At 52.0% G+C, this 20,233-nt stretch overlaps 1 protein-coding gene across 17 annotated transcripts in view; it reads left to right on the top strand.

Annotated features, from left to right (window-relative positions):
- Positions 1-20,233, top strand: part of SNX19 (sorting nexin 19) — a 132,023-nt gene that overhangs the window by 99,204 nt on the left and 12,586 nt on the right. For 13 of the 17 annotated variants that reach the window (XR_012045885.1, XR_012045886.1, XR_012045888.1 and 10 more), the window contains 4 exons: positions 3,442-3,555; positions 8,485-8,649; positions 8,746-8,808; positions 13,934-14,024. The gene's annotated coding sequence lies outside the window, so the exon portion shown is untranslated. The remainder of the gene's footprint in view (positions 1-3,441; positions 3,556-8,484; positions 8,650-8,745; positions 8,809-13,933; positions 14,025-20,233) is intronic. The other 4 variants (XR_012045896.1, XR_012045894.1, XR_012045890.1 and 1 more) reach the window with 2 other exon arrangements.

Genomic DNA, 20,233 nt, shown 5'->3' with positions numbered 1-20,233 from the left:
AAGCCTTTATCTTGAAAGGGAAAAGGCTTGTTCAGCGGTGGGAACAGCTCTTGTGGTGGAGAGCCGGGATGCTTAGTTATCAAAAATAGAGGGGGGGAAAAAGGACTAGCAGGGCTAGGGGGGATCCAGCATGCGTCTGGTCCAGCATCCCCACTCCAGCCATGCCCCGGGCTGGTTTCTAGCGTAGAAGATGCTCTGTGCCTGGATCAGGCCTCACCCTCACCTCTGCTAGTTAGAGACTGGCCTCCCAGCCAGCGTTTCGATACCGTGTTTAATTACCCTTCCAGAGAGGTTGTTATCAATAACCGCTGCAATGCCAGCTCATCGTTTTAACGGGATAAATATCCCATCCCCTTCTGCAGCACGGTCCTGCGTGGCGAAGCTGCTGCTGCATTCCAGCCCAAAGGTGGCCACGCTGCAGCTGTAGAAAAAGTGATCCCTGTAAAACAAGTTAGAAACAATCCTTCTGGATGAAAGGTGGTGATATTTGAAGACAGTTATTTTATCTTTCTTTGGCTTTAAAGATAACATGCTACCAGCATGTGAAAAGGCATCATTTTTCTTCTCTGGGAGTTATTTATGACCTTAATCCTGCTCCACCCTACAGTTTGTGAGGCTTTTCAGTGAAACTGCTATTGCTTTAAAAAGCAGATCAAATCATGTCTTTCCACCCCCTTTTTTTTTTTCCACTTCTCTGCACCCCAGCACTGGCACATTTTAATGGAAGAAATCAGCTTACCTTCGCAGCCATTTCCACAAATATGGCTCAGGTTCCTGAGCGTGCAGGGAATTGCAAATTTGAGAGACACTTTGTATTTGGGTATAAATATTTTTCACGCTTTGGCAAAGCATATTTCACCTTGTCTTTATGAGTAATGATGTGCCGTCCTCTGCTATCCCAGTTTTGCATTTCAAAGTCACCCCCGAAGGAAGTTTCCCGGACATCTCGGCAGCCGGTGGTAATGCTGCTGCCGTCCTGGTTTTGCAAATTACAATCTCGATGTGAGATGAGGTTATTTAATATCGGGTGGTGCAGTGATGGAGCAACCAGGGAGTGGATCTGGTTATGCCCCTGCCACGGGGGGTGGTGGTTTTAACAGGCACATCCTTTCTTTGAGGCAAATGTCAGAAGAAGAACTTTATTGAAAAAGGTGGTGGTGGTGGGACTGGAAGCAAGGGGCGATTTCTTGACTCTACCGAGTCCTGTGGCAAAGCCTGCGCTGCTTTTGAGGAAGCCAGAATTTCATTTTAAGCTTTTTACAGCATCCTGGGCAAAGTACTTAGCGGCTGAGCTGAAGGAACTGCTCCCCAAGAGCCTCCAGCTCAACTCATGCTCAGCTGTGGTAGGATAGCGAAGCGGGTTTTATCTTTATTGCTCCCTTGTGACAGCAGCCCCTGAATCTCCATCCCTGGCTAGTCTATCCTATTTCTCACTTGCAGTAGGAAGAAGGTGTTTCCAATCCTCCTCATATCCCGGCAGAAGGAGATCTCCTGGGTACAAACTCGTGAGCTGTTTTGCAGCTGGGGCATCACCAGGTAGTGGGCAGTGCCTGCCCAGGCCTTCCCAAAACGCCACGATCACTGAATTACAGCAGTCAAAGCGCTGTATGGCTGGGCAGAAAAGAAATAGCGTTGAATGGACCCAGCCCTGGTTGGGTCGACTCGGGGAAGGATGCCGTAAATGTCTGGAAGGAAGCCAGTTGTATCCATGACACACACAAGCGTCCCTCTTCGCCCAGCTATTTTCCTTGTCTTGGAGCCCTCCTGTTATTTGAAATAAGTTGTTCTTGCTTTAATCAATCAGGCACATGCCGCAGGATTCCTGCCGGTTGAGGGGACCGATGAAGCGATTGACTCCAGATGGGAAACGTCTGAGTAAGGAGCGCTCCGATAGCCACAGGTTCACAACAAAGCTCGTAGGGAAGCGGAGACCGGTGCCGAGGTGGAGCGGGTCTTCTGGCCTTTTCATCGTGTCCTTTTGCAGCCGAGACATCGTGGGGAGTTCACGAGACCCAGTGTTTTAATTGCTTGCGGGTTGGGCAGGTCCCTTAGGGTATGGGGGTCGGAGAGGAAAAAATGCTGATAACGCAGATGAAACTTCGCGTATAGGGATTCATTTGGCACAAAGCTAGGAGGGAGTAACCTGCGACAGTGCAGATGCAGCACTGAAGAGGGGTTGCCCAGGCAGATGGGGATGGTGGCGATGGCTGCAGCAGCCCACAGGAGATCTATAGGCGCGTCCCTGCGCTCCGGAGTTATTACAGGGCAGCCGCATCCCAGCTGGCTGTGCTGCCCTTCCAAGGGGACCGTGGGCTGCAAAGGGTGATGCTGCACGGAGCAGCAGGGACTCGGAGCAGCATTTAAAGATGATAGGAGATACGGTACAGCATAGATGCTCTGCTTTGAACTCTCAGTGTACTTGATGCCTGCTCATTTTTCGTGCACACGGAAGCCCTGAGATGCAGGGGCTTTTCGAGGACCAAGCGTAGCACAGACGGGGCACCGATGGATGGTGTCTGTGATAGCTCAGCTGAGTAGAGTCTGTCTGGTCCAGGCTAGACTGAAAGCATGCTTGTTTCTAAACCGGGGTTTGCAAATGAACCCAAGCTCTTGGACAATGGAGGAATAAGAAGGTTTGTGTGCGCAAGAGAGACAACTCCTTTGCGCGACGACTGTGTTTTGGTGAGTCTGCACGTCCTGAGCGTCCTCCCTTGGGATGAGAGAGCGGGTACCTCTGGGGACGGATGCCCGTGAGACGATGGCTATTGATCTTCATGTGGGAGCTGGAGGTGGCATGTTTAGGAGCAGGTTGGGGTGTGAGCTGACATCGCTTTAAGACTAGAATAGGTTTACATTTTCCACCTTCCAGGCAATCGCCGAGGAAAGAGATTGTCTCATTTTTTCGTGTACATATATCTCGTCTCCGAGTTGCCGAGGCAACACTGTATATGTTTGCAGGCTGGAAGGATCTGGGGATGGAAAATGAAGCCAGGGAGTGGACTGAGGAGAAGAGTCCAGCAGGAATTTTCCTCTGGTCTTTTGCGGCCGATTGGTTAGCACTAATTTAAGCTGGTCTCCCGGGATTAGTCATCAAATCTGAGATTTCCATTTTTATTATTTTAAATCAACCGCACTTGCTCTTGGGAGGCCGTTTTTCATGTTAGAAATTAACCTCGCAGAGGTTTAGCCGGTGGGGGCTGTAGGATGGGAGCCAGCAGGCAGGGTAATACCATAGAAACACAAACAAGGTACAACATCTCGCTCTACCGGCTGGTGGAAAGCTGAGCCCCTGGGGAACAGCGGCTCCGCAGCGGTGCAGCCTGCTGCTTCAAGCTCGATGGGAGGCACCGGGATACCTGGATTTTCTCCATGGCCACTCAGTGCATGATTGTGGCTCATGCATCGCTGTGGGACTTGATTTTTTTTTTTTTTTTTTTTTAGGATGCTTCTGGTGCAGGGAGAAGCCACTGCGAAGGTGTGCCTGGACTAATACCATGCTCGTAGCCAAGGAAGCTCCTGGTTGCAAGCAATTGCCTGGAGAGTTCTGTGGCACTGGTGAGGGGTTTTATACAATTTTTTTTTTCCTCCCAGGTCTGGGGTTATCATTCCTGGCAAGTGCGAGCTACTGCGGGGTCTTGCTGCCTCTGTGCTGTGGCCTCGAGTTTGCTCTCGGCGGCGTGCGAGCACATGCAGATAGATGGACGCTGCCCCAAAGTTGCAGCATCCCTCAGGCACGGGAAAGGAGCGAGCCCTGGGGGAGGTGGAAACAACTTGTGTGGATGCCTCAAAGAGCTGAAGGAGGCCATTAATGAGAATAATGAGCATCTATAAGCTGAGGCACATCCCGCCACTCAAAGTCCATGGGAGATCTCCATCTGCTCTGGAGAGGTTTTTGGGGATAGCATCTGTAAAGTTCTTAGTGATTTTAAGGCTTATTTATTATTAAGGTATCTTGCAGCTTGTATTGTGCTGCATATATATATCATAGCGTGCAGGCATCTCCTTCCCACCACCGCTTCCCCAAACCCGTCCGGCACCTTTCCCCCCACAGCCAGCTGCCTGCATGATGAAAAGGCCCCTTCAGCTCTCCGAAGCATTTTGGGGGTTTCCTCAAGAACAAATGACCTTTTTCTCTCCCTCTTTGCCCCGCACCCCTGCCTATAAAAAGGCAACTTGTGCTGAAACTTCAAAACGCTTGGCAAAAGGCTGGTATTTCTGCCGGGCAGCTTCCCCTAGCTTTTCTGTTCTCAAGCAAATAAATAAGGTAAGAACTTAACAAGGACAGGGAAAGCGGTGGAGGTGATGGTGCCGTTCCTGTTGGAAAGCTGGTGTTCCCCACCTCTGCTAAATGAGGTTCGGAGAGGCCATCTGGTACGTGTATTTCTAATCTCATCATTTTATTTCACTGGATCGGGTTTGGGTTTTTTTTATTCTTTCTTTTTGTCTGTCACTTGGGAACAGACTTATAAATAGACGCACTGTCCAACGTGCCAGGAATTGGTGTTCAAAAATCCTTCCCGCAAGAAATGTAAGATTTGATAAGAAGCGTGTGGAAGGAGTTGCTGATGCTGAGGTCCCCTCGGGGTATTTCTCCAGCCTGCCCCGTCCCCCCTCCGGTCTCTGAGCCCTTCCACGCAGGTGGCACTTTGCTTTGGGGCAGTTGCGTAGGGACACGGAGGGGTGACATCCCTCCATACCTGGGGAGAGCTGGCTTAGCTGGGTGTGCGTGTATCTTGGAGCAGCATATGGAAGGTGGTTACAGCCAGAGCGTTTTCAGCTGTTGGGAAAAAGGCTGTAAAATATGATTCCCACCGTAAGCAGCCCTCTGGGTTCAGAGTACATCAAATTGGGTATTTTGCCTCTGGCAGAAACCAAAACCTGATGCGCCAGAGGATGGTAAAGCCCTCGACTAATCCCTTTAATTGTTTAACACCACAGCCAGCGAGGAAATGTTTTCTGATCCCGTTAATCTTTGCTGTGAAAGAAAAGCTTTCGTAACTGTATCCGCAGCTAGCAAAACCCTCTGTTATTCCCATAGTCTAAATACCAGCCTTTCTCCAGCCATCGCCCTGCGCGGATCCTGCAACAGCACCTTCAGCAGGTTAACGGGAGAGAAGGAAAGATGCTGACTGCAGCCTTTAAACCCCTCAAAAATAAATTTAAAAAAAATGAGGTGAAGCATGAGGCCAGCCAAGGTCCAGCTTGGCAAGAGATGGGAGCGGGATGATGGTGGGCACGTGGCAGGGCAAAGCGAAGGGGCTGCACCCCGATTCGGGGGATGCTCCAGGGAGCTGCCTGGCTCCCTAGCAGGGCTTTTAGCTCCTCTGGTTTCCTAAGCACCACGCTTCATACGAAGGGGAAGAGAGGAAAAGCTCGGAGGGAGGGAGAGAGGGTGTTTCTGGTATTGAGCAGCGGTGCAGTGCTATTTCTCTCGGCAGCTGACAGTGTAAATGCATTTCCTGGCAGGCAGCTCGCTCTGTATTAAAATTCTTGATGAAGATTATTAAAGTGTGTTTATGAAAAGCCTGCGAGTGCTTCTTGGACTCCAACCTGCCTTTTCAAAATGAGATGTTTGGGTGCGGGCTGAGTGCTCGTGGGTTATTAAAACCAGCCTGTCCAAACCCACCTCTCTCCATTGGCAAAGTGGGATATCTGTAGCAACCTGGATGGCCTGAGCCCCTCCAGCTGGGGACTGGTGTGGGGTGACTGCAGCCAATGCAACCCCTAGCCATTCCCCAAAACCTTGCTGCAAATATATTTGAGCGTGTTGCGTGATTTAAGGAAATGCTCATGTCCCCCTTACCCGGGCTGGGGGCTGAGCGAGGGGCAGAGGGATGATTAGGAGCTGTGGGGCTGTGTTGAAGCCCTGCTTTCAGCCCCGACGGGGGCTAGGGGGAGGACGTGGGGACATCCGCAGCGACCAACCCTCCCCTTTGCGCCGGGAAAGCTTTTGGGAGACATTTCTGCGCTGGACACAGAGCCCTCGATTGCTACATGCAGACGAATGTCCCACCGGCCATGCCACCTCCTCCGCTGACACCGAGAGGTCCCTGTCACCCAGGGTCAGGTAACCAGCAGCACATGCTCGTGGCCCAGCTACCGCACGCCCCTCGCACACACACGCGTGTGCACAAATACCCACTCGGCTGCGTGCAGACCTCGCGCACGCTTGCACAGCCCTGCAGCACGTGCCTCCTGCCACGCGCGCCATGTGCGCCTCGGGCAGCAGCCTTGGCCTGGGGCCTGATTCTCTTTTTCTATATGCTATTCCCTTTCCAGCCTGAGGTAGGATTTTTTTAACACGGGAGACCAGGTTGTATATCTAAATATATGTCCTTAAAAAAAAGTTTCCAAGAACAATGGTGGAAGCAGCCCAAAAATGTGCTAAGAAGGATGAATGCATTAGGATTGGAGTCCAAGCAAAATATCAGAAGGGTGAATCAGAAAGAAGGAAAGGAAGGAGGAAAAAAATAGAAAAGTATGGAGTTTTTAAAAAGCTATTTTTTCCTTTTAATGTTAATGGCAGCTTTTCAATTTGAGCTTTGAGTGCTGGAGAAATGTGTCAACTGCTCCTGCCCTCAGCCATACTTTGGGGGGGATGCAAAAGCATTGTTGTGATGATACATTCAAGCTGGTTTCAATCCAGCCCCATTTAGCCATTGCAAATACGTCTTTGCTATTCTTGTTATTAATTGGGCTCATTAACTTATGTTCTGTGCTTTCTTACAGCTTCCCCGTCTCTGTGCAGCACGATTCCCTGGTGATGTTTGATTAGCGGGGCTAATTAGCCAGTGCACCCATGGTTTAGGTCCTGCGCCTCTGGTTTCAGCCCTAGCTCGCCAGTCCCTCTCCATTGCGCTGTGGCAAACCTGTTAGAAAGAAACCGTTGGGAGTGTTTGACAGTAGTTTCTTGAAGGGGGAAAAGCTGAGCTGCTTTGCAAATATTCCCTCAATAGGAAATTGGAGATGCGCTAACGGGTCCCGCATAGGAGAGGCGTTGGTTGAGCAGGGCGGTAGCTGAGCAGAAATAAAATACGTGGGTGATGCTGAAGTTGTAAGGAGCATTTTCTGGAGCAGGGACAGCCCTGTGTCCTTTGGAAATGGCATCCGTGCATCCCGCCGGTTTTCGGTTGGTGTGTTTATAACGGTGGTTATAGTGTCCGGTGGTTGCTGCGCTATCAAGCACCGCTGTACGCATCCTCGGAGATCTCTCTCCCCTGGTTCAGTAGTGTGCTTTGGGCAGGCTAAACCCAAGTTGTCTTCTGCCTTACCGCTCCGTCTCCCTCCTTCATTCGTTGTTTGATTTGTCCCTTTGCTTTCTCTGAGCTAATTGCAGCTCAGACCCCTTTCCCGCATCATCCGCGGTTCCAGCTAAAAGAGGGCTGCCTGCAGATAGTAGATGGAGAGGCCGTAAAAAAAAGAAAGGAATAAAATCTTGGTTTTGATTGCATGAAAAGGGAAGAAAATCTGTTCTCCAGGCCAATCGGGATGGCGTGGGGGCTGCAGTAGGAGGTGGGAGGAGAAAGGGGGAGATGAAGCCCAAATTTGTAGTTACCCCTGGTGACTGCAACATCCGTCAGGGCTAAAGACAATCTGTGTCTCATTAATCATCTGACATAAACAGAGGGAGACTCACTGGAACAGAGCAGTGTCACTGGATGAATGGCCTGGAGTTGGAAAATAAACATTTCAAACTCTGCCTTGGCGTTTGTTTTTGCTAAATGCCTTCGCTGCGCCCGGGCGTTTTGCTAGCAGCGGGGTACCGCTGCTCCAAATCCATCCCCGGGAGCGCGGCTGGAGCGTGAGCTTGCGATGCTGGGTGAGAAACCCACCAAATAGAAGTGCAAGAAAAATTTTGGAGCAGTCACAGTAGTAGTCTGTCCTGGGTGCTTTGTGCTTGGAGCTAAAGGGTTTCTCCAGCCCTGGGGAGGCTGCAGAGGGGTTTCTCTCTTGCCAGCGCTTGGTTTTTTTAGCAGGTGGGAAGTTCAGCAGCACGGTTGGGCTTGCAGGCACATGCCTCTTCTCACCTTGGTCCCACAAACCTGTGGTCAGCGGTGATCCGGGGAGGTGGAACTTGCAGAAATAATCGGTGTGCCTCCATCAAACGCTCTGCATGTTCACGCGTCCCTGGATTTCCACAAACAGCAGTTGTTTGTTCTGCAAACTTCTTATGCCTGTTGGTTCCCCCCACCACCACCTTCCCCCCTACAAAAACCCACCAGGTGCAGTCTGGAATCCACACTCACGCAAATATGCCCCTAATTCTGATTTATTAAGATGGTTATTGTAGAGATGATTAGAAACATATTCTGGGAGATTTAACGGCCTCAGAACAGACATGTAGCCATTACAGAGCTGTTAATCCTTTATAAATATGTTTTTAATTATGCCAGTATTTAACATACAATAACTGTCCTATTAAATGTAACATATAGCTGGCAGCCTTGTTGTAAAGAATTGCAAGCTTTTTTTTTTTTCCTACAGGCTCATTAACTTCTGCTGCTCAGGAGATATTAGCAAAACCACAAGCGGACGGCTCGGCTCCGATGTCCAGCCCTTCCGCGTCCCACGAGGATCCATCCTGGCTGGTGCTTGCGCTTGTTGTACAAGGCCCTTCACCAGGAGAGGGGTTTGCTGAGACCCTAGCAGGTGAGTGGCTTTCGCTCCGGCCGTGGACTTGCTACCTGCTTATTTTTAGCATTGCTCGGTGCGTCTTGTTTGACCTGTGCCATGCTGTCTCTTCAGGCTGTAAGAGCAGCGAGACAACACGTGTAAAGCTGCATCAGTGCTGACGACCCTGGTAGCCAGGTGAGCTCTGCTAAAATAAACCCTTTATATCTCTGCGTGCAGTGCGGCAGCAAAAGCACTATTTCCATGTGCAGACCGAGAGCTTTGCAGAAGCACGCAAAACGTATGCATGCATACTAGCGCATAGGCAGCATAGCATATAGCATGGCACGTACCCCCTCCCGTGTATCTGCTCTGACATCAGGAATGGTAAATTCTATTAGCAATGACGTTTTGGGCCTTACGTTTCTGGTGGTGAGAAGAAAACAAGCACCCCTCAGCTACGCTCGGTTGGAAAATAAATGACGTAACCTGGGCTGGCTTTTCATGTGCCTTCTGACTTGACGTGCCATCCAGCTTGGTTCCCATCCAGCTGACCAGCCATTCCCAAGGATGGGCTGGTTACAGGAGAAAGCAGGTTGAGAAGGAGAAAAATTTCCATGAAATTAAATTATTTTAGCTGGAAAAATAAACCCTTGCTGCAGCTTGAAGCAAATGCCTGCCTGGTGCCTCCCCTGCTTCGTATGAGATGCTGCCATGCAGCAGGAGGACTCGCTCCCATCCAAACTGCTCCATGCTGAGCCAAGGAAAGGCAGATGCGTGTGAGACCCTCCTTGGTCCCCCAACATCCCCTCGACACTGTCCTCCAGCTTGCCACTCATGCCACGTGTCCCTCGGTGCTGAATAACCAAAGCTTCATGGGGAAGGGGCAGCAGCTCTTTGCCTTTTGGAGTGCCAGCACCCTGGCGTGAAGCCATTGCTCCGGTACTGCTGGGTACGGGCCAAGGACTGGGGCAGCCCTGTCTGACCTCCTTTTGCAGTTCTTTTGTCTCTGGGTCTCCAAACTAATGCTTTTTGTCCCCGAGACCACGCTGCCCTGCCACCCCCAGTACCCTTGGCCGAGGGGGAGCTGTCGGGGCAGGACAAGGGGCTATTCTTTGCAGAGAACAGTGGGCGATCTCATAACGGGGCGGCTGGCCCTCGGCCATTACCCACCACCGCCCTCCACACCTAGGTCACGTCTGGGCACTGGCATTTATCGGGACCGGGCTGGGTCGGGCACCACGAGTGAGTTGCGCACAGAGAGAGGGTGGGGAGATGGGGTCAGCGCTCGGGGATCACGGGCAGCAGTCGGGGTGGCAGCCCCCGTGTCTGCAGGGGGGTCTTGGGCTCAGCGCTTGAGCACGACCGGTGTCAGATATGGAATTCTTAACGCATTGTCCTAAAACTGGTTCATTTGCATGTTTCTATGGTGGAAAGGAATGCGGGTGCTCTGGGCTGGTGGCTTGTTGCAAGGAGAGCAAATGAAACATCCTGCTGGACCCTTCTCCAGCAGCACTGCGAGCCCAGAAGCAGCCAGGGCAGTGAGGGTTAAGGGACAGAGTTATTTCCAGCTCTCTTTGCAGTGTCCCCTAGCACCCGTGGCGGCTGGGAGCCCTGCAGCCCCATGTGCTGGTGCTTGGAGCGGGTGCTGTTTGTTTTGGAAGGAGGCAGGCTTTGTCTGCGGAGCCGCCGGCCAGTTTTCCGCAGCCCACCTTATAAACTTTCCCAGCCTCGGCACTCTTCTCACCCAGCAGCTACCTGGGCTGCCGGCATGGCCAAATATTTTCATCACCAGGTGCAATTTCCGTGCCTGACCTCCCCGTGGAGGCAGATGTCGGTGTGTGGGTGGGATGCTTGTGGGGCTGGAGGGACCTGCCACCCCCATCCCATCTCCCCGTGATCCCATCCAACGCGGTTGTTTCCACCGCAGCCCTGGCTCTCCCTTTCTGTGAGAGATTGCCCTGCATTGCTTCATGCATCCTCTGCAAGATGATGGGCTCCATCTGAAATATTCCACAGTGGTCACGGCACGGAGCGCGACGGGTACAGGAGCCTGAGGAGGATGCAGGAGCGAGAGAGGACGCCCAAAAGTTGTTATGAGCAATGCGGAAAGAAAAGGGGAAAAAACATCAGGGCTCTGACTAAGCCCGGTCAAGGGTGGTGGCTCTGTCCATCGACGCAGACCTTTTCCTCCGTGAAATGCTATATTTACTTTAAAAAATGAAACCTGCATTTTGTGTGGCTAAAATGCCAGAAGGAACAAGGTCCCTGGGGGAAGCGGGGAGCTTGAGCGAAGCAGGGCTGTGCTGGTAGCTCCAGGCTGGGGGAGTTAGTCCCCCCAGTCGGCTGGGGCTATCAAAGACTGTGCTGGGCTAGTGCTTGGCTCTGCTGTGGGGGAGAGGGCGAGTGTCTGTGGGAGGAGCTGGGTCAAGGCCAGGAGGCAATGGGCAGGAAGGGGTGAGAGCAGCATTAGCAAACCTCTGGGTTTTTTAATTCTTCTTTCCTGTTAGAAAAAGCTCATCTTTTTCCTGCCAGCCTTCCTCTGCGCTGCAGGAAGGCCAAGCAGAAACTTCCCCGAGGGTGGCCAAATTTCCATAGCTGCTTTCTGGAAGACTTTTCCCCCATCTCTTTGAAACTCTTCTCCCTGTCCGAGCAGCTGTCGAGCAGGGAAGGTGCAGGGCCAGGTCACCCCACAGACCTCTCTCAGCCCGCAGCAGCAATAAAGCTGTCGGCAGAGGCAGCAGCACGGTCCGGGCGGCTGCGTGCTGGAGATGCACTTAGGGGAGGCTAAGCTGCCGGCTTGACCCGGCTTCCCTTCGATCGCCGTGCGTCTCGCCCTCCATCACCGCCGCCGGCGTGTGCCAGGAGACAGAGCTGGTGCTTCTCCCGCCAGCGAAGCGGCAAGCCGTCAGCCAAGACGTCTGGTGAGAAGGAAGACCCTGTCTGCAAGAGCCAAGGGGAAGCCCTCCGACCCTCTCTGCTCGGTCTAGCTTCTCGACGGTATTTGCACAGCCAGGAGCGAGCGGCCTGAGGCTCCGTCTGGATCTCCGCGGCCATCTGGAAGGGAACTGTAGGGGATCGGCAGCCCCGATGCAACACGTGTGCCAGAGATGAGCTCGCGCCTTCCCGACGTGTGGCTTCGTCCTTGCTTTGTGCGTGGGGAAACTGAGGCAGGAGAGGCCCAGAGCTGGTGCACCGTGATCCTTCGGTCTCTCCTTTGGACTGCCCACCAGCAGAAAAGAGAGGGTTTTAAAGAAATAAGGAATTTCCATCTTGTGAGAAATTCAAAAATTTCTGGCTGTCGGGATCATCTTTAAGTTTAGAAGTCTGGAATTTCACCTAAAAAGAAATATTCGCAAGAAGAAATGTTTCCTTTTGTCTTTACAGATAAGACTGAACATGAGAAAGGACTAAAGGCACAGCACAAGGCACTAACCCTCCCGAAACGCAATGCTTTCATAATCCTGAATAGGTGTTTTCATCAAATTGAAACATGCCTGCAAAATGCTGTCTGGCAAAACTCTATTCAGCTGGAAAAACACTGTCTAGCTCTCTTTCCTTTCCCTTCAAGTTATCTCTCTAGACCTCATACAAAGTCTTATTTATTCATTCCCTTTTCAGATGGTCTCCGCTTCTCCATCTCTAGGCATCCACAAATCATGATTTGTCTCTCTAGCATCAGGGACTTGCTAAAAAACCCTGAAGGACTTTCTTTTTAATTTCATTTTTATTGCTCCCTGTTCCTTCTGCATTTTGATTCACTCTTGGGTATGTCTGAGCTTCTCGGTGAGTCTCGGAGCTAGAAATATGTTTTCTTCGTTGGCACTTAAGACGCTAATGAAATTATTCAGCCCCAGCACGTGAAATCAAGTAACTGTTAGATGTCTTTGAATTTATCAGCACTGCAGTAGGGCTGTCTATGTGTTAGGGGTATAGGACAACAGCGAGAAGTTGGTGTTACCCCAAAACCATATAGCATGTGAGCTCAGGGTCTCTTATGGCTGTCTCCTCTAGTCTCTCCAGACTCTTTCGGGCTCTGGAGGCACTCGGAGTGCGTGCAGGCTGAGTTTTATGAGCAACCCCATCTGTCTGTGCCTTTGGTTTGGGAGGGGTATAGGGGTTGGCTGTGGAAGCAGCTCTTGGGGTGCAGCCCTGAGACGATGCACACGCGTGGTCTGGAATGCTCTCGGCACAAGGCGCTCCTGGGAAGCGTCTAAAGGGATGGAGACAGTCGTGCAGAGGAAAGCGGCTCCCTGCCTCCTGTCCCAGGACACGGGGGTGGCCGTTTGGGACCTCTCTGCTTCAGTCCCTGTCTTCTGTGCTATTTCTGTTCATCCTGGTACCCAGGGAAAGCGGGGGTCAGGAGAAGCCGTGTCCCTTTCCAGTGTTACCAGAGGGCTGGCTGAGGGATCAAGAGGTATTTCTGAGTTTAACTGGGCTCGTTGGAAGCTCCAGTCTGACTTTCTCACGGGAAGAGCAGACTCGGGCCTCCAAATTACCCCCTGCCTGCGTGTGTTTGTGCATGTGCAATCTCCCTGACATCTCTTCCCCCGTGGCAAATGCTTGCCCTGGCCGAGCCCCCGCTGTCCATCCCCGTGGCCTCGGGTACCGCGGCGATGGGGTGACAGCACTCTAAGGTGGGTTAATTAGGATGGAGGTCCAGCAGTGTGCTGATTTCACGTATCCCTTTCGAGGCTGAGGGTGCTTGTTCGATCAGCAGCCCAGTGAACCCGGCAGGCCAGCTGACAGCTCAATTAGAAATAGATATGGTCCCCATCCCGCCCTCGTGTTGTTGTTGGCAGGCGGGCTCGGAGGCCTCCAGGTTGGGTCTGTCGAGAGCACAAGCGAAGGAAAATTGTTCTCATCTGAACAAACACAATCAGCTGTTGCCAGCAGCTCCAGTGCCCCAGCAGAGGATTCACGTGGCCGGCCATTAGCCTAGTCTGGGTAACCGGTTTGACCGGCAGGTCAGAAGGACCTGTCTGTCTTTAGTGGATATTTTCAGGGGATGTTGTGTTGCTCGTCCTCCCTCCAGCTCCCATCCAGGTGACGGAGCTGGGCTGGTGCATGCACCCTTGAGCATCGCCCTTCTCCAGGGACCACGGCTCGCCTCTGCTACAGGGAAGGTTTGTGCAGGCGAGGCTGTACTTGCCCAAATGATGGGAGAGCAGGAGCTCAAAGCAGGAGGAGGTGACATGGCAGGGCTCATGGTGCCGGAGTGAAATGCTGCAACCAGCACAAGCTTTGCTTGTTAGACCCATTTGTAGCAGTTGGCTGTGTTGGCTTCCTATCAGATTAATCGGTGTCTTCTATCTCTGTGCAGGCTCACGTGTTGGCTGCTGACTGTCCTGGAGGTGAGCTGCTGATGGACGGCATCTTGCAGACACAGCTACGCCTTGCTGAGCTCCCACCGGGTAATAACTCTTGATGTATTCCTCTCTCCAAACACCGTCACTTGTGGCCCTTCTCTATGTGTCACCGAAAACCAGCCCATGTCCTGCCTATGGGACCTGTTCTGTAAAGCCTCAGGCGGGGGATGCAATACGGCGTGGGTCACCTTTAAGGAGTTGCATCGCAAAACCATTCGCTAAAATAAGTCGTGCTGCTCGCAGCAGATAAACCTGCGGCTTCCCCCACCACGGTGCTCTGCAGGGAGGACGCGGGTTTTCCCAGGGCTGCAGAGCTGACTGTGCTGCGAGCTGGGCGATCCTGGCAGATGTGCTAACGCCCCATCGCCCAGCCAACCTAAACAGGACCAAGTGACCCAGTAACATATATTATATGATATTATATCTCCTGTTCACAAATGGAGGCCCTGGGGCTGCTGCCTGCTGGGTGTCCGCTGCAGAGGAATTTCTCTGCCCTTAGCAGGGGGTGGCTCCGGGCCCAGGGCGATCCTCCTGGTTGTTTGGGGAGGAAAATATCTTCTCTCTGTCTTGGCCGGATAACGGAGCACAGATATTTGCTGCTTCGTGTGTGATGTGAACGTCACCAGTGTGAGATGGGATTGCCTTCCATCAGTACTGGCTGTGCTCGGCCGCGCTCGGGTTTGTGGCGTGGTGGCTGTTTTAATGAGAAACCTTCCCTAGAAAACCTCGCCTGGCTGCGACTCAAACCAGCCCTTACACCCTTCTTAAGAGAGTCTCGTATAGCTTCGATCTGTTCCTAATTGCCGTAAAGCAAGCCAAACCCCACCTGCTTCCTACCACCCACGGGCACTCCACCAGGCCCCCTTCTCCCGGTGAACTGCGCAGGTTTAAACTCGCCCCTTATTGCTACCATCTCCTGTAAGACATTTCCAAAGCGTCTGACACACAAATGGTCAAAAACCTCCCTGAAGTGGGAGCCTTGGGGCATGAAGGATGTCTGTCATTTTCCAACATAATCTCCACTTTTCTGGCTACCTCCTGCCGCCAAGAGATGGAGGGGGGCAAGAAAGGTCACAAAGCTACTTAAATTGTAATTTTTCCTCCTTTAAACCGCAGTGCCCCGCACAGTGCGTGTACCCCATCGGTGCAAGGAAATGGCACCCGCGTTCCTCTTTTACTGCTCACTCGCTATTTGGTGATTAAGAAAACGGGGGAGCTGGGGGCACTCATTCTTGACCTTGGGGAAAGCAGGAGGCTTATAAAAACTCTAAGTGCTGCAGGAATTACGAGGCAATTAAAAAATCAAGCCAGAGCTGGGACTGCATCAATAAAATCGGGAGGAACTGATGTCAGCTCCGTGCAGGACGCGGGGACCGATGCCTCTGCCGTCTCCTTCCAGCGTTGAGCCCCTGGGGTCGGTGGTGCTGAGGCCTCATGCTTCCCACCAGCGTGTATTTGGAAATGCAGGAGAAAGAAGAGATTTTTGGGGTTGGGGTGGGCTTTTTTTTTTTTTCTCGGTGGATTCAGCTGACCTGAATCCCTCCTGCCAAATGCAAATCCTGTGTGAGCCCAGGCAGTGGGTGTTGTATGTGAGATGAATAGCCACCAAAAAAAGCAAAAATTAATATTGAAGGAGTGAGGAGGGATCCCAAATCACCCTTTTGGGATGTAAGAGGCCCAGCTCTAAGGAGGGAGCATATTTTGCTTGCCACTGGGTCATAAGGTTTAAACCCAGGGAAGCTGGTTTTTATGTATCTAAAATTTTATCAAGACTCATCTTGGGTTTCCTGACCTGATAAAAACAAGAAGAGAAAAACCAGCCGGGATCAGTGGGAATCAATATGCCATGGTTTCCCATTTCTCATTGCAATGCTGATTTTTCAGATCTGGGTCTTTCCAAGAGTGGGGACTAACGTCCTCAGACGGGGTTGTGGCTCAGGGTCATCAGGCTGGTGTTTGAACGTTTCTCTTGGGTATAAGTGATTTCTCGTGCAAACCACTTGAGTTTAAGTGTGTAGTGACAGGGAGCGAAGCCTGTTCTCTGCCTCCTCTCAGGAAAGTCCCAGAGAAATGTCATCCGGCTCTTAGGCCATGGTGAGAGCATTTGCCAACGTCCTCTGACCAGTTTTAAAACAGGAGGAGACAAAAAAAAAAGTCTGTTTTTTCGGTCTGCACTTGCTAAACTCCCATTCAGCAGGTTTACTTAGCCTTGGTCATTTATTTACTTGTCTACACCGGAGTGCTGGCTGGATCGGAGTGATGCAAGAGTATTTCTTTAGGGTAGACGAGGACTCGGAATAAAACCCAGGGCTGACCTAAATGTCCAAAGAGGGTCCTGGGGTGCAGCGCGAGCTCCCTTGGGCTCGGTTTGGCTGCGTGCCGCTCGGCAGCTGCCTCCTTACTGTTTATCTCTTCCTCTGGGGGGGAAGGAAGTGGATCCACTTCACATGAAATGAAATTACATAAACTGTGGGGGCCGATGGGGATAACTTGGAAATGAAACGGGCTGGGCGGGCTGGCAGCCGGCCGGGGGTCGACTCGCACTGTTGCTCTGAGGGACCGGACCGTCTTAGAAGCAAAATGCTGTTGGTGCCTACTAATGCAATGAAAGCTATCAGTGCTCAGCTGCCAGGAAGAGCAGGGCTTTGGTGTTTGAAAGCAGGGTACCCAAAACTAGAGGCCGACCAAATTGTGAAGCTGAGAATGAGCACAGCTCATTGCACCCAGCGCTCCCTGTTTCCAAAGCCCCGGAAAGATTTCCGTGGCAGAATCTCATTGCACCGCCCGCATTCGGAGGGAGAGGGTCTGGGGTATGTGGTGGGTGTGCCACTGCGGTGCCAGGCTGCTTTCCACGCAGCTGGCTTGAAATTTGGTAAAACAGCCCGTTTGGTGCGGTTTGGGTGTTTTAGCTACAAGTATTTGACTGGCTTGGGGGATAAGTGTTTGGGGCTGGATGTGAAAATTCAGGTGCCAGCTGAATTGGGGAAGGTGCTGCGGACGCAGCGGGGAAAGTGCCTCGGCCTCCCAGCTCGGTCCTTGCTGCTTTTGGGGGCAGGTCCTGGGAGACACCATCCTGATGCTCAGGGCTCAAATAGCCGAATATGCAACCCCCAGCCAGCGTTGCATATAGAAAAAAAACTGTATAGAAATAACTGGAAGCAGAAAAAGCGAGTGAGCAGGACGCTTTGACCCCTCTGCGCTCTGCCAGCCTGGCTAAGACTTCAAGGTAGCAAAGATCCTGTCGAGCTCTCGTGTTCACGGTGCCCCATGACTCCGCTGATTCCTGGCTGTAGAAATTAAAAGCCTGGAGGAAATGGTCTCCTCCAGTGTCCTGTGCAGGCTGATTCAGAGGAGCGGGGGGAGACAGGAAATGCAGGCTTGCTGTCGGGCTGCTCCCTGTGCGGCTGCTGCGGCAGCAAGCGATGCTTCAAAGCCCTAACTCTTGCTTGGTTTGCATGTGTCTGCTGGGACAGGCTCTCCTCCCAGCAAAAGCTCTGCACCCTGAGATGACGGCTGGGACGCAGGGTGGGCACGGTACAGACCCCGAGCCCGAAAGCACCAAGCCGATGCCAAACAGGACCACGTAGGCTCTTTTTTTAAGGTGTAGAAATGCTCTGTGCGCGGGGTCTGGCGTCTCGGGAGCTCGGCACGGTAGCCCTGGTTAGCAGACCTTCGCGCCGCAGGGGCCGTGTGGGCACCAGTCCCTTGCCCCAGGCTAACCCTGCCTTTTGCAGCTCCATTTTATGGGCAGTGAGGCCCGAGAGCAGCTCGTTAGCTTCCCTCCTTGCTCAGTTTATATTTGCTGGCTTTTCCCTCTCTATAAAACAAGAATGCACAAACACAGGCTCGTGCTAAGGGAGTGGGTTAGGGGGCCGGCGGGGAATGACTTTCGCAGGGAGGCTTTGCCACCTCTGCTGCAGAGAGCCAACCTTCCCCTGCCCTCGCCAGCTCAGCACAGGGCCCCCATCATGGGAAAGGGGCATTGCATGGGGTCCCAGCAAGCGGGGGGCCAAGCTGGGGAGCAGAGGGTTCTTCCCCTGGGTTTTTGCCATCCCGGCACAGCAAGGGCGCTGTGTCCGGGTTATCTGCATCTCCCGACAGGTGGTTGTTTTTGAGAGAAACCTCAGAAGCCCTTTGGCAGAAGGGTTGGCTCCATCCCTGTTTCAGAGATGGAGAAGCTGAGGCACGAGGCAGAGACGGGATGCCCTTGCTGTCCCCTAAGGCTCAAGGAGGAGGAGAGAGGAGCTTATCCTATGCCCTTAACGTCCCTGAGCCTTTCCCACTCGCCCATGACTCTCTGCCTTCCTGGCCGGAGATGACGGCTCCGGAGCGCAGCACTCGACTCTTATCTGCCTGCCCCGTCTGGTTCCCCCGGTGCCAGCTCCAGATCAAACACGAGGAAGCCAAAGGTCCAGGCTATCACCAATCTCCTGGGAAGCAGATAGCAAACCGTGTATCTGCCGACGTTCACAGCTCGAAAAGCAGCAGATCTGGTGGGGAGGAAGCATTTTGCTTCCTGGGGAACAGCCCCCCCTCCTCTTCCAGATGGGCAGGTGCTCCCCATCCCTGTTGACTTTAGGTTTGAGGTATCCCACAGGTAGGATGCCTCCAATAAGCTGAGCAATATCTGCGTTCACAGCTTTGGGAGGAAGCACTGGTAAAGGTAACTCGCAGGTAACCGCCCCCAGATTGGCACTTGGCTGCCAAAAAAAATGGGGAAACGAGTCCCAGGAGCCGCTGCAAAGAGCAGCTACCTCCTCCAAGAGCAACACACGGGAGGTTTCTCAGTGGGACCCGCTGCCACCCGCATCTCTCTCCATCCCACGGCGGTGGTCCTCATGTGGCAAAGCAGTAAGGACGCAGATGTTGGATATTAAATGCCAGCAGCCATGCTCAGCTGTTCTCCCAGGCTTTGGCCCTGGTAGGAATTAAAGCCCAGATTTTTTAACAGCCCTACCAAGCACGTAAGCGCAAATGTATCCCTATAACCCACTTTGACAGCAAAACACGGTTTGGGCACTCAGCAGGAAAGGGAAGGTTTCCCCTCATCAGTGCTCCCATAATAATTTCTGGCTCGATTAATACACTTTACCTGTCCCCCTTCTCATCAGGACCCATCTGAAAGCCAAGCTGTGATTTTTTTGCCCTTGAGGGAACCTCAGGTTTTCACCTGTTTCCAGGGTCTGCATTAAAATGTAAGGCCTTAATGAGAATGATATGGCTGAAGCGAAGCAATCCAGCCTTGCTACTTGGTTTCCTGAATGATTTTCATCCCAGCTGATGGTATCAGATTGGCAGGTGGGGTTTTGGTTGTTTTTTTTTTTTCAGTTTTATGAATGAATGGAATCCTTTTGCAGAAAGGGAGGTGTCAGCTGGGACATGCTTTGGTCCTCAGATTTTAGTGATCATTAGTAACGCCTGCAGCGCTTTCTGTAAGTGTGAGCCAAAGGTTTGGGATGTAACTGCTTCCTAGTGGAAAAAGCGAGTTTCCTCCAAAACAAAAGACTTTGCAAAAATGACACCTTGTTTCTGATATTTTCTTTTCACTGTATTTCCTATGCTTTGTTTTGCTCTTTGTAAAAAAAAAAAAAAGGCCGGTGTAAAGTATTGTTGCAGGTCATTTGCCTGGTTTTAGGTGAGATTTTATATTCAGGTACATAATCACAATGGAGATGCCTACTTTTAACAGATGAATAGATAGCAAAAGGAAATATTTCTGCCTAGTTAACAGGGAACAACTGGATGCTGCCCAAAGGGGGAACTGCAGCTACTTGTAACTGAAACAGAGGATGCTGTGAAGTCCCATTAGAGCCAGGCTGTGCCCAAATTGGGGAAGCACCCCCAGAGATTTGCTGTGTCCCCCTCGGTACCCCACGCCTGGGAAGCGCAGGAGATGGGGGTACCTGGGGAGGGTGCAGGAGCGGCTCAAAAGGAGGAGCCGGGTTCTGCATTGTGCCCAGGGGAGCGACGCTCCCGTCTGTGAACTTGCTGCAGCTGCTTGTCTCTACCTTGTGATGAATCCCAGATGACTTCTCAGCCTGAGCCATACAGTCACTCATGGTAGATTATAAACTGGAACTTTTACAGGCTGTATGTGGGGTTTGTGGCTTCCTTTCCCTCTCTCCATCTCCAAAGTCCACAGTTCTTAATAAATAATCCTCTAGCCTGAGCTGAGTCTTGCTGTTTTAAGTTTAACTAGCTTATTTTTTGCTGATAAACCAGACTTTGAATTCTTCCCAAGATCAGGGGTTGGG

The sequence above is a fragment of the Ciconia boyciana genome, chromosome 20 (assembly GCF_034638445.1).
Source record: "Ciconia boyciana chromosome 20, ASM3463844v1, whole genome shotgun sequence".
NCBI classification, from domain to species: Eukaryota; Metazoa; Chordata; class Aves; order Ciconiiformes; family Ciconiidae; genus Ciconia; species Ciconia boyciana.
The sequence above is the reverse complement of the archived record's forward strand: the minus strand, read 5'-3'. Positions and strand labels throughout refer to the sequence as shown.